The sequence below is a fragment of the Halyomorpha halys genome, unplaced genomic scaffold, assembly GCF_000696795.3.
Source record: "Halyomorpha halys isolate HHAL.00 unplaced genomic scaffold, Hhal_1.1 Scaffold297.1, whole genome shotgun sequence".
NCBI lineage: Eukaryota > Metazoa > Arthropoda > Insecta > Hemiptera > Pentatomidae > Halyomorpha > Halyomorpha halys.
The window spans coordinates 1,410,288-1,421,718 of record NW_027109687.1 but is presented as its reverse complement, the minus strand read 5'-3'; the positions used below and the strand labels follow the sequence as shown (position 1 = coordinate 1,421,718).

The 11,431-nt window shown below is 30.8% G+C and overlaps 1 protein-coding gene across 1 annotated transcript in view; it reads left to right on the top strand.

Moving 5' to 3' along the window:
- Nucleotides 1-285: 285 nt before the first annotated feature.
- TP53INP (Tumor protein p53 inducible nuclear protein) overlaps nt 286-11,431 on the top strand; it is a 64,729-nt gene continuing 53,583 nt past the window's right edge. Inside the window, exon 1 of the mRNA XM_014420904.2 lies at nt 286-477. The gene's annotated coding sequence lies outside the window, so the exon portion shown is untranslated. The remainder of the gene's footprint in view (nt 478-11,431) is intronic.

The window sequence follows — 11,431 nt, the reverse complement described above, 5'->3', positions numbered from 1 at the left end:
AAAAAATACAATAGTTTATTTTATATATTCAATGCCCATTTTTTTATATTTTGTATCATGAAAGGTCCTTGCAATGCTATACCTCGATTTAGCTAACCTAATAATAAAAAAATATTTACTTGAAATATATTCCCTGAAATATACTTTTATGATACAAAACTGTATGATTGCTCACTTCCTTGACTTTTGTTTTATGAAGCGTTACCGTAGAGGAGAGAGATAACGGTTGCTAAGCGATACCCCCTCCCTCACAGCTGATCCAGTGTGACTCCCCCTGGCATCAGCTGTCTAGTGCGAGGCCAGCTGCTCTACGGCCCACCTCGAACAAACTCTCTCTGGCCTCAGACCCTTCGCTTCGTCCCCACTTGTCACTTAGTTATATTATATTTTTGTGATAACATTTGTTATATTTCATTACGAGGATCTTCTTTGAAGAAGAGATAAGAGAATTATTGTCTTTTGGGTACCTGTAAAGAGGTGAGTACTTCTAATTATTTATTAAAAAAAACTATTTGCTGTTATTTTTGAAGTGGATATTTTTACATTCTGAAACAAACAAACAAATTATTTGTATCTAACTTCACATACATGAATATACATCTCAGTGCATAAAACAATCCTATCATAGAATCATCCATTGAACTTAGAAGTTTTAAATATCTTCAGTTATATTTTTCAATAAAAGAATTGAACTGAATCCAACTTGCATTAACGAATTCATGCAATTATTTTATGAATAAAAATTGCTACTTAACAAAATATATTCAAAACAAAAAGAGAAATTCAATTTCGTTTCTCGGTATAATTAGTATGAAAATTAGGTTTCGATGTAAATATTCAGTAGCAGTATAAATTATACTAAGAGCTGAAAATGTTCCAAATTAAATTATTAATGTGAGTATTACAGGACTTTATTTGTAAATCCCAACTTAAATTGTTTTTTTGTTTTTTTTACAAAGTCAGTTTATAAAACTTTGAACAGTTTACTGAAAAATTAAACTGTTTCGAAAAAAAAAAAAAAAAAAGAAAATTTATTATTATATTACGTATGCATGATCATTTTAGAAGAAAATTGTGAACATCGATTTTAAATAAATATAAAATTTGTTTTTTAAATTAATTTATTTTATTATTCATTCGGTTTTTTTTTTATTATTATTTATTAGTGCCATAGATCATTTCTGTACAAAGTAGATATTCTTCCCTTAGAGATCAATAAATTATCTCGACGATCTTGAACGAGGGGGGGGGATGGTGAAGGGCTACTGTGCTCCAGGCCTACACATAATCCTGTCATCGACAATTTATAAACCTTGTGTTCCATTTTCTGTTCTATATTTATCATAGTTTGTTTTCCTTTTTTTTTTTTTGTTTTGTTTATTTTGTAATTTAATAAAACTATTCAGTTACCAAGCCAGAATAAATTAACTTTCTTACACATATCGATTTCCGGAGAGATGCTAAAATTAAGATCGTTACAAAGGAAATAGTATTTCTTTGTTTATCAGTCTTTTGTTCCTGAGTTGGTACCTGCTCCTCTGCTCTAAACCTGGAAAGGCGACACTAGTCCACTTAAATTGAAAGGTTTTTTTTGCTTAAATCCGAAAGATTTTTATCTCTGGGTCCATTCAATGATTGGTTTCCTTTCAGCTTCTATAAAAAAAACATGACTGAAGCATTATTTAAATCCTAATTATTTATAAACTTTATTGCATGAAAAACATGACATATTATCGCAAGATTTTAAATATTTTGAGGAAGGTATTTCATATTTGTTGCTGTTATCAGATGCTCCTATACTGTGAACAGAAACTATTATCTTCATCTTTAGCTCGTTTAAATAAATTTGCATATTGTGTTGTTGCATCAGTCTTTTAAATGGGTCTTTAATGGCTGCTAATAGCCTTGCAATAATTCTATTCCGTGATTTTTTTTTTTATTTACCTTGATAGTGATTGAATCGTTAATGTTATGTCATTTGTTTTGCTATGTGATGTCACTACGGTATAAAATAAATTGAGGATGTTAGTACTAGGATAATGACAATTTTGCTGTCTACCTGTGCCTCTAGCAAATTTATGTTTTACTATTGACAAAATTGTGGAATTAGCAATAATTATTGATAATTCCACAATTTTGCCAATATTGAAGCGTAAATTTGGTTCAGGCACGAATAAAAAGAAAAAAATATATCACTTGTACTTCTTTCTTAGCCGTAGCTATTTCTCATTATATTCAACACAAAAGATTAATACAAATATATTGAATAATTTTTCGACTTGTTGACGAAAAATAATATAAATAAATCTATATTCAATATTTATTGCTTAAAAATAAAGAAATTAATGTTGGCCAAGACAACAAATGACGTCATTTTTATATATATTTAGCTATACGCCGAAAACTATTGATGTCACTAAAATTTTATTTTGCACAGCTCAATCTCCTCATTCGTTCGGGGATAATTTTATTACCGTAGCACCATAACATTTTATATCCCTACTGTGCTATAGTTCAAAACACATCCGCGAGATCGTGCGGGTGGTTAGCGTGGGATGTTTCCGATAAACATCCATTTCTTATTGTAATGCTATTTTATTTTTTCAAAGAAAACATTTAATTATCAAAAGTAAGTGGTGAAATAAATTCGCTGTGATAAAAAAAAAGAATGCTGAGAAACCGATCCCATTGTTATGATGCTAACTACATGTTTGCCATTTGTCGCAAATCCAAGACTTGTACAAATGCTTGCTTGATAAACAATGAATCAACAAACGTGGATACCCACACGCTCGTGTTTTCATTTGCCTTTTGTAGGATACTACATTAGATTTATATTATAAAAATGAACACAATAATGATAGGCAAGATAAAGGAAACTTAAATATCAGCAAAGTAGGTGGTAGATAATAGTAAAAAGTGGTACTACACAACCTATAAATTCAACCTTTGTTCTTGAATGTTAATTTAATTGTATAGACTCTTATGCTATAATAAACGTATATTGGTGCAATGTTAAACAAAAAATAAACCACTAAAAGTAATTAACAAGATTTTAAACAATCTATTTATATGAAATTGATAGAATTTTAAAATATACAATCTTTAACTACAGTTATTGTTAAATCCAAAGGATGGAGAAATTCTTCAATTCATTAAAGCTCGAAGATCACAAATAATCATCTGTTGGCAGTTCTGAAGACAAACGTGTGGATGCAGCACAAGCGGCCTTCGATTTGTGCCCAAAAACTGACACTCCTCGGATTGGCCAAAAATTCAGGCCAACTTGTCCCAGCCAATCCAAATAACTTATCTACACGCTTGCGCAAGCACAAATTTACCATAGTTTGGCAAACGTGTAGGGCCACCTTAACAGTATCTGAAGATCTTCAAAGTGAACTATAATCAAATCAACTTTAAATAATATTAGTATTAACCTAGATTATTTCTTAATGACTCAACTCTGTGTTTAATTTTACTCACTAATATGTCTTCATACATTTATTGAAAGTCAAACTTATGAAATGGTCTTCCTAAGAAGACTTCCCAAACATCTTTTAACCTGAAGTATTTTTTTGCTACATCAGCTGGTCCTCCTAGAGAGGTCTCCTAGGGGACCAAAATGACCTGCATCGTTAACCAAGGGTTCAATTCTGTTACGGAAAAAAACCTGACTCTATAACTAAAATAGCAAATATATTTATCAGTAGAGTTATCAGGCACCATTTTTTAAATAATTCTGTAAAAGAAAATACTATATTTATTATTGGTATTTTCTTCTTGAAAATTTAATTCATTTCTATTTCAAATTTCCGTGATAAAATAGTGCATACAATCAATATAAATCGAAAATGGATTAAAATCCTCAAATCGTCTAATGGATTTTTATTTCATCTTTATTTTGTCTAATAATAATGTTTTGAACGAGAAAAGTGATGCATAAATATGAAAACATACTTATGCAACCTGAATTGATGAAAATTGCACTATTCTAGACCATAGAAAGCCTCTATAATTACAATTACTTATAGTTGTTATTCCTTAATTCATTTTAAAAAATCTATTTAAAAAGAGCGTGTTTTGTGAAAGCAGAATTTTCCTTTAGACCAGCTTGATGGCTTTTTCAGAGCTTAGGATCTCGCTTTTTAAGTAATTGTGAATTCATTTTAATAATATGTAGCTTGAAAGCAGAAAATAAAAGCAATTACTAGATTTAATGCATTTAACCACTAAGTTAAGTAATCCATTTGATAGATGGAAAGTAATTCTTTATTTATTGAAAAATCCTGCTCAAATAAAATAGTTACTGGTCATTTATTTATTTGACGTACGTTTTATAGTTCTCCGTTCCTAAATATAAATGTAATAATGACAATTTATGGAGTTATGTGTACACATTTTTCTCCTCCTTTCACCACTCATTATTTATTATTATTTCATTTGTTTCCCGATTTGAATTTCTCAAATGTGATAAATACAAAAATAAAATAAATGTGATAAATATACGAATAAAACATAAAGACGATGTGGTAAACATTAAATTTTAAAAAATATATTTACTACTAGAACTCACGGATCAGTACTTTGTTAGGAAGTACTGTTACTAGACCAACGGTTGAACAAGGATGTGATTTGGTCAAATCACGCTCGATCGCCAGATTTTTGCCCAATTAAGTTTACCCATTTTATGAGGCTGAGTTGACTCCGAACCCACAGGGCTGACTCACCGCTACAGTGAAACAGAAAATAATTATCTTCCACAGCCGGATTCGAATCCGGGCCCTTGGAGTTTCTATGGACAGTGTCTTACCAACGAGCTACCCACTACCACAATAAAAATATATATGAAATAATAATAAAATATTTTACAAAATTTATATTTTTCCCCTCTTTCTATCCTGTTATTTATTTATTTCACCTTTACAATACGTTTTTTGATTTTAAGGATTTAAATGTCTCAAAGGTGGTAAACAACACTATCTTTTTGTATTATTAAAAAATAAAAACGCATGGCAATATAAATCTCAAACGAAATTAAATAAATAAATGAAGATAAAAAATTAATATTAGAAACAGCAACGACAAACAATCGAATTCTACTCGACAATTATGACATGTTAAAAAAAAAAAATCTTCTATTTACATTTTATTTATTTTTAAAAATTTTGTTTAGTGTATAATTAGTAGGTATTAATTAACTATAAATTGGAATTATATGTTGAGTAAATTTTATTTGTTCTCTTTGTATTGAATCTCTCTTATTGTTATTGTCATTTTATTGTATATCACTTTAGTTTTTGTTTTGTTTTCTGCGAGTTTCGAAAAATAACTCATTAGTCCTTACCAATTCAAATATATTTTGGGAGATATATTTTGTAATCCAGTAGAAAAAAACTTACTTTTTTTCTGGCTGTAGGAACAGTAGGACCGTCCTTAACAAAAATAGTGATGATGAGATTTTTGAACCTGGCCAAGGACAAGTGGCCCTCTCCTTGTACCCCGACTGAAGGTCTTGTATAGTCCCTCTCTTCAGCTGGCTTAGGATTTCGTCCTCTGTGCCAGAAATGATTTGTTTTTCACAACACTCTTTCTAAACACCTCCACTCCCTCCCCCCCTCCCAATCTCCCCAAGCTTTATGGGGATTCTAATCAGATTGTTTATATCTGTTATGCGGAAACATGCAGAATGTGAGCAACTGTGCTTTCAAGCGTTCTAAAAATGTTATGGTGTTGTGACACTAATTGTTTCCTGGTAGTATATTACAATTTTCTAATATTTCAAATTGAAAATATTTTTCTCTGAAAATTATAAAGCTAATAAATGATGCTGCTATGTGAAATATTTATAGGTGTCTTAGTCTAAGTGAAAAAATGACCATTATTTATACCAACATAAAAAATCTTAATATTTTGATATAGATGATAAATTAATCATAAATTGAAAAATAAAATAAATATTCCATTCTTGTTTTTATGATTCATTTCCGTTCTCAATCTATTTGCAAACATGATAACCTTATGAGCATAAATTATTTATGACAGTTAATCACTCAAAAACCAAAGGTATTATGAAAAAGATGAGTAAATCATCCATGTCAGTTTGTGCAATAAATTCCACAGCTCTTATGCAAATCTCGCTCTTAGGGCCAACGATAAATGCATCAGGCGGTGGTGGGGAAGATTTCTTCTCCTAGTGAAATTGCGGATGATGAAACTCCTTCCAAGGTTTTATCACATCGATAATATATCGTCCTTTTTCACATTATCTTACAGGAAGTTTGAAAAAAATCGTTTGTGCTGTAGTATGAACTTTCTCGTATTTGCTTTTGTCTGCATTCTTGATCCTAGTTCGTCATAAAGAGGTCAAATCCTGTTATATCATCCAACAAAAACATTATGTATCTTTATCTTTCCTTGTTAAAAAGGAAGATTTGAAATTTCTATTATTTATTTTATTAAATTTCTTTTGTAAGAACGCTTTAGGCAGCAAATCAAGCTCACAATTATTGATATATATCTCGTTACGCGAAAAGTGGGTTTGTCAAACCAAGTAACACTTATTTCTTTACTTTTATATTAAATTGTAATTTTTAATGTAATGCATTTATTACTGAGTTTTTACAGATTAATACGGAAATGATTATACAACCTTAAAAAAAAAATAAATGTTAGACAAATATCAGCCCTCAGATTCCTCAGACTCACCTATGGTTAATTAAAATGCAAGTTAATACCATGAAATGATATTATTTACTTGGATAATCTAATATGTTTGTTTAAAAGGTTCGTTAAAATTAAGAGTTTTACTCTAGCCAGTTCTGTAAGCTATTTATCAAAATTATATGACCTTATCCAACGTAACCCCCTCCAGTTTATCGATTTTGATGACTATCGATTTGATGACTTATCCAACGTAACCCCCTGCTGCTAATCGATTTTGATGACTTCAATTCAGCTTTCATTACGGGGAAAATGATAAAATATATCGAATTCAGATATTTAATTTAAGTATTTGACCAGAAAATGAGGAACCTGCTGAGTAACGTTATGTTTTAAAATCTACGTGTTCTTATCGACAAAAAAGTGAAACCATGTCCTAAACCTTTTGATTTGGAATTATTTATATGTATTCTGTTCTTCCCCCCCCCCTGTAGTTCTTATGTATAACCAAAAATATATATGCTAATGCATACTGTTATAAAAAAAAACAATATAATGAAAACTTTTTTTTTTTCCTTTTTCGGCCAAGACTCCCATTGGTGTCCTATACTGCCGGGTTGGGGGTCAAAGTTCTTCATTTTGTGGGACCGCCACTCAATGAAAAAAGTCGACGTCCCAGGCCGGATTCGAACCAGCACCGCCAATAGACATCTAATTGGTAAGACTGTGTCTTAACCACTGAGCTATGGGCGGCCCAATGAAAACTTAAATTGTTAAATTTTATTTTCATTCCTGAAAAGCTTGACTTTTTTCGACTAAACTTCCACTGCATCCAGAACTCCAAAGTTGATATTTCTTACTTATCCATGCAACATTCCAAAATGTGTTGTAACTAATAATCTCTGTTAACCTCTGCCAGAATTTTACTCAGTTCAATTGTATTGAAATCACCAAGTGAGAAATATTCTTGTTTATTTTTGTACTGATCTGAATAACGCTGCTTACCTTGGCCCATTGTACAGTTAGGAAATGTGTGATTCGGTTCATAAAAACAAGTAATTTAAAACAAAACCAGTTTAACAAGATGATTGGTTCAGTTTAGAACTTAGTAAAATGTCGTCGCATATATTAATGTCTTGCCTGTACTTTCATTGATATTGTATTCATCCAATCAATAGAAACTTTTCAGCTTTTATTCATAAAACTCCTCTCTCATGTTTTACTTTATATTTCCATCATTTATTATATTACATTATATTCCATTTTCAAACCGGAGCTCAATACCTCCATTGTATAAGGCATTAATAAAAATTACACGCCTTTTTTTTAACGTTTGTTTAACGGAATCGGTTGCCACCATGATGGTCTTTGCCACATAGTACATGCTTAAGGGCATCTAGCCACCTGTAGAGGCAACATTAGGGGTATTCATGATCTTTGGTTTAACATGTTAAAGCGTGTTAAATCGAAAAAAATTGCCTTCTTTTACCGTGGTAAAACGAAATAACATTTAACATGGCTCGGAGTCTGTTACTTGGTCTGTTAAATGGAGAATGACGTCACACAATAGACCAGTTGAGATTGCCGCCATTTTTGTTGTTGTGACAGCTCAGTTCTTTCGTGTGTTTGTGGTATTCATATCCCTGTTATTAAACCAGAATGGATAATTTTAATGATACATTTGAGTAAAAAAACAATGTAATTTCATTCTACTATCTGAAAATTTGTACGCTCGCCAGATAAAAATCTCACTATATGAACCATGTAATTATTCTTAGGGGACATATATCCCAGAATAAAGTTATTTTTTCATTTCATTTCGTAAGCTAAACTTTCACACAAATTCCACTTTTCACTCACTCTAGGCATGTTGTAATTAATTACTTAAATCAAAACTGAAGTAAACAATAACATGAGGGTCTGGAAGGAAGGTTATAAACATAAAGGCTTATACAACAAGTTGCTGAGAAAATCCGACTCTTATGCATTTAACGTTTAACATGACTTCAAATAGGGCTGCTCACAATCTTATAGTTATAACATTTAACATGGTAAAACATTTAACACAACATCATGAATACCCCTATAGTAATGGCTTCTCTAAAAATGTGTTTTTGTTAGAAGGAACGTTAGACAAGATCTACAATGGAGCCTCCACGGTGTATCCTCTGAAGGAAGCCAACACAGGCTCGAGCATGTTTGAGCCTGCAGCCACCTTTACGTAATTTCTTCCTTAGCCCCAACCCTACACCTAAAAAAATAATTGTGGTCCTATGGTACGTGTTTCTTTTGTTGCTTGGCAGCATCATTCTACTAAAAGCCTCCGCAAGGGGTTGCTTAAATATACGACATATGTATTGTAGGAAAAAGTAGTAGAAAAAAATATATATTTCTAACCGATGTCTGCTCCTCTTTGTAGATCTTCATCGGTGGTGGGTCCTATATGATATTATATAGTTTGAATTTGTGTAGTGTACTAACCATATCTATCATGTGAATCATAATCTATTTTTATTTCTAATATTTATGTTTATTTATTTAATCAAATTTATTACTGTAGTCAATAATAAGTAGGAAACTATAAGAGTATAGGGGGAGAGCCCCCTCCCTTTAATTGTCAAAAAAAAAAATCAAAATGCTAAAATAGCCATGTAAGGCTGATTTGATAATATAGTAATATTAAGAAAGAAAAAAAGTACTTAGAGTAAGTTGGGTGTGACATCTTTTACCATTGCTTGGCACAGTCTTGTGGAAAAACTACTGTATATTACAACTCCAATAATATGTCTAAGATCTCGGGGTCACCTTTTCAGAAGTCTAGGAAGAATATCAGGAATTGAAGAGGAAGTAGAGTGAGAAGTGATAAAAAGGATTAATATCTGGTTCAGGCCATGTCGGCAACATACGGAACATTAAGATCATTATGGATGATTTTATTTGTGACAAAGTAAAGAGCATTAAGGATTTTACTAATTATTTTGGATTATAAGGATTGTATTCGAGAGGTATGTGATGGTTTTCGCTAAGCCTCAAAGCTCAACTCCCTAAGTCTAAATCGGCTTTATCATAGGCATGTTAATGAGTATTTTGTAATTAATTGAAAGTTAAGACGCTTTGTTTAGCAAGTGTTGTAATAGTCAGAATGAATCAGCAGTTTTTTGTGTTTTTTCAATCTTGTATGAGAATTCCAGGTCAGTCGTTTATATAAATGAAATCCTACGTAGTTAATCTGTTTGACAGGAATAAGTCTCCACTTAAGGACAAGTCTATTATTAAACGATAGTGTAGGGGAAGAAATACATAATCTTTAGACGAAGGGCAAAGACGATTTGATAGGATTTATCAAAATTTCTAATATTTAACATATATTTTCAATACACAAAAAGTTAACAATACCGATACTGTGGTAATCTTATTTTTCCTGTCATAATCAGTTTTCTTTGTAATGTTTTCTTCTTCCTAACTCAGTATTTATTATTTTTCTTAGTGACTCATCTCATCTGACGCATGAAAAATTTATTTGAACGGAGATTTTGTTTCAAATTTAATGTTCGATAATTCCAATGTTTTTTCTTATACAAAACTAAACCTTAGGGCAAGCACAGAATATCCGTGTAGCGTACAAAATGTTGAAAAGGGAACTGGTCGATCCCAGTTGGAATAACGACGTGTTACACGACGCGGAACCACTGACCTTAGTTCCGTTTCCATAAGCGACGCAGTGGGGATTTCAGCTCACTCAGCCGGCACTTTTTACGATGCTCTGCCTTGTATAACAATGCCATAGAGGATCTAACATGGATTCGTCGGTTATTTACTTTTTTTAAAATAGAAAATAACCTATGTTCATAAATAAATATTGTCTATATTATTTCATTGTACTTTGAAACTAATCCTATTTCGAGTAAAGCATACATCCCAATAAGAACATTATTGGAAAGTTTTTTAAATTATAACCGTTCATAGTTAAAGTATTTATAACATGGAACAAACGGCATAACGTTTCAAAAGTACACTATTATGAAATAATAGTAACAAATTATGAAACATTATTATTTTTTTTTAATTGGTAGCGAAATTGCTAATTGAAACCTTTGATTACAATTAGAGCAGTTAGTATTAATTTATTTATTTGTCTTATTTATTAGCTATTATTAATTAATAGCCTTACGTCAAAATAATACATATCGCAACCCAGTTAACTTATCAACAATGCCCGCATTGTTATGCACATTCTGTTTGCATGCATTTTTTAAACAGCTGTTCTGAAACCTTAACGGTTAACCTTAATTAGCTAAATTTTATTTTGGTTTATTATTTGGACGATTTCAATGAAGTAAACCAAAAATATTAAAATTAAAATACAACGTTGCAGATGAAAATTCCAGATCATAGATTAGGTCCTTTTCTCAAGAAATGAGAAACCAACAAAATAAAGATAATCTTCTCTATACAAGGTTACATTTTCCCAAATATAAAATTATTATTTGTTGATTGGAAAGTTTATTATTTGAAAATTATTATTTATATTATGTAAATACAGTAGTATTTTTACTATCGTTTTAGCAGTCTGGTCAAATATATATTCATAACTGTTATAGTAAAATATTTGTTCTTCTGAATGACTGTCGATAAATTTACTAAAGCATTGTTACGATTACTTCATTTATTTATATTTTATATAAAGCTTTTATATAAAATATATACATATCTATAAGTTCTAGTACAAATGTTTTAATATCCTAATAAATTTCAGTTCTTAAATAAGATG